The 3,068-nt window shown below is 47.0% G+C and overlaps 1 long non-coding RNA gene across 1 annotated transcript in view; it reads right to left on the reverse strand.

Moving 5' to 3' along the window:
* LOC107184073 overlaps positions 1-3,068 on the reverse strand; it is an 8,152-nt gene that overhangs the window by 3,592 nt on the left and 1,492 nt on the right. Inside the window, exon 2 of the long non-coding RNA XR_001514898.1 lies at positions 434-515. This is a non-coding gene — a long non-coding RNA (uncharacterized LOC107184073). The remainder of the gene's footprint in view (positions 1-433; positions 516-3,068) is intronic.

Consider the following 3,068-nt stretch of genomic DNA (forward strand, 5'->3'; position numbering starts at 1 on the left):
ACAACACATCCCAGTTGGTTATATTCCATGGGAGAACTCAGAAGCCATGTCACTCACCAAGACCATTAGATGAGTGTGATGTCTCTAGGTAAAGTATAGCTAGTATCATTATGGCAAGTAAATACTATGATAATTCCTCTAGTTCAGTGATTCTCAACCTGTGGGTCGCAACCCCTGAAAATACATCCTGCATATCAGATATTTACATTCCGATTCATAACAATAGCAAAATTACAGTTATGAAGTAGCAACGAAAATAATGTTATGGTTGGGGGTCACCACAACACGAGGAACTGTATTAAAGGGTTGAGAACCCTTAGGGAGGTTGAGAACCACTGAGCTAGGGCAATGACAACAACCCTATATGACAGGTCTCTATCCCCACTCCCCAGCTGAGGAAGTGGCACTCAGGAAAGGTTAATAAGTGACTTACCTAGCACCTGCTACTCAACCACTCTAGTCCTGAAGACGGTTAATGGTTAACTCCATTGTATTATCAAAGCCAGGAGCAATATCTATGGAACAGATTGAGAAAACAAAACGTTAAAAACAATGTATTGGTTACATGGTTTGAGTCTTTTCCTTGGCTAGTATCAAAATGATCCAGAACTGTAATTGGTCCTTCCTTGCATGTGACTAGTGGCTGCTCTTTCCAGCCCTTTATCCGCGGCTGGGGTTCCTATCTCATAACCAAGGTGTTTAGCTGGGCCCAGTATACTGGGTTTGCTGCACCCATCGTGTCCCAGAAGCCTCTGGAGTTTTTCTTTCTGTTTTTTTGAGCAAAAGTAAAGGTAAAGGTTTATTACCGAACAGCTTCCTGCCGCAGGGAGGAGACCCAAGCAGGTTGCCCGGCCATGGAGTTCCTCACTTTCAAATTCAAACCCTGCTGCCTGGGAACTATTTCAAATCTTTGGACAGAATATTAAAGTCTTTCCTTTTTTCATCCTCTTTACTTGATAAAATAGCCAAAGGCTATAGAGCAGTGGTTCTCAACCTTCTGGCCCTTTAAATACAGTTCCTCATGTTGTGCACCAACCATAAAATTATTTTCGTTGCTACTTCATCACTGTAATGTTGCTACTGTGATGAATCGTCATGTAAATATCTGATATGCAGGATGGTCTTAGGCGACCCCTGTGAAAGGGTCGTTCCACCGCCAAAGGGGCCGCGACCCACAGGTTGAGAACCGCTGCTATAAAGGCAGTAGAAGTAGAATTGTATGGATGGTCAGACTTTGAGACAAGATTTCAGAACCTGGTGGAGAGCAGGGCTGGTGGTTCATCCCCTTTGGCTTTCCACCCAGTCACTGGTACCAATGAGCTCATGCCTCTGGCATCAGCAGGGACTGTGTGGCTCCAGGGGCTACCTGCCCCTGGCTCCCTCTCTTCTCCCTCTTCCCTAGTATCAACTGAGAATTTTCCATCTGTTCACAGGCCCAAGGCAGCTGGAGAACTTCATGAAGAAGGGTCTGGCTCCAAGGAAACATTTGCCTGGGCCCCTCCTGGCTCACAGGCCTGGCAGCCACAGCATCTCTGCTGTTTGTTTATTCTGCTGGTGTCTGAGGGAGGGAGGGGTGCCTTGCCAGGAGGCCTCAGGGGGTGGCACATCTTGGCAAATGCACCACAGCTGAGTTCTGGTCCCAGCCTTTCTGATGCAGTGCACTCAGAGGTGACTAGAACTAGGGTGCTAAGCTTCTGTTAACAATTTCCAAGAGCCTGATAGATTCTGGAACCCTAATGACTATCGACAGTGGAGGAATCTCCAATACTAAGCCACCTGCAGGGGACCCCTTGCTCCTGGTCTCCGGTGACTGAAAAGGTGGCTTTGTGATCAGATAGTGGTTGATCCAACATGTAATGAAAGAAAGGGGTCAAGTGAGGGACAGGTAGACACCAGCCATGAACCCCCTCACTTCAAAGTCCTATTTCTCTTCCCTGCTCCCAGTGCTGTCTGCTTAGTGCCCAAGGCTCCCTCGTTAACCCTTCCTGTTGTAAGCATCATGTAAGGTTGAAAGGTTGTTTATAAAGTGAAATAATTATTTACCATTGTTAAAAATGATCCAGCCCTAGCCGATTTGGCTCAGTGGATAGAGCGTTGGCCTGCAGACTGAAGGGTCCCGGGTTCGATTTCGGTCAAAGGCACATACCCGGGTTGTGGGCTTGATCCCCAGTAGGGGGCGTGCAAGAGGCAACCAATCAATGATTCTCTATCATCATTGATGTTTCTATCTTTCTCTGCCTCTCCCTTCCTCTCTGAAATCAATTTAAAAAAAAAAAAGAATGCTCTAGTAGACCTAGGAAACATTAACCTCCACTCATTACCTGTGGCTGTAATTGAGTTCCTAGAGAATATGCCTATTTCTTTCATCTCAAAATCCTCTCTCCTTATGCACTGCTTATAGACCCCTCTGTGCATTACTTTTCTAACTATATCAATGAGCCCTAACTGGTTTGACTCAGCGGATAGAGCGTTGGCCTGTGGACTGAAGGGTCTGAGGTTCGATTCCGGTCAAGGGCACATTCCTCTATGGCCTGTGGCTATTTTATCAAGTAAAGAGGGTGAAAAAAGGGAAGCCCGGGCATGTGCCCTGACTGGGAATTGAACCGTGACTTCCTGATTCATAGGTCTATGCTCAACTATGAGCCACACCAGCTGGGCTCATCTGCAAAATCGATGACAGTACTTGCTCTTCCCATTCCAGAAGGCTGCGGGGAAAGGGTCAGTCACTCTGTATGGCAGTGGACATGGACATCCTATTCTCTGTGATGATAATGATAACTCTGACCTACGTGGGGCCTGCTTTTACCAAAGAATTTTCTGTCTAGCTTTCTGAGACTAACTGTCCTCTGAGGAACCGGGAAGGCTGCAACTGGAAAAGCATCCCGCGCATGTAGACTACTGGGGGTCCTTTAGTCCCAGGCTTTGGGACGCAACTCAAGGACATGCATGCCTGTCTTCTTCCTTGAGGTACTGGGTGTGGTGCAATGGTGAAGGTGATAGGAGTTGTGTTTGGGGCTACCCTTTTCAGGCTGATTTCACTGCCAGTCAGAGTTCCATGGGCTCAGAAG

This window comes from Myotis davidii, unplaced genomic scaffold (genome assembly GCF_000327345.1).
Source record: "Myotis davidii unplaced genomic scaffold, ASM32734v1 scaffold324, whole genome shotgun sequence".
In the NCBI taxonomy this organism is placed as follows: domain Eukaryota; kingdom Metazoa; phylum Chordata; class Mammalia; order Chiroptera; family Vespertilionidae; genus Myotis; species Myotis davidii.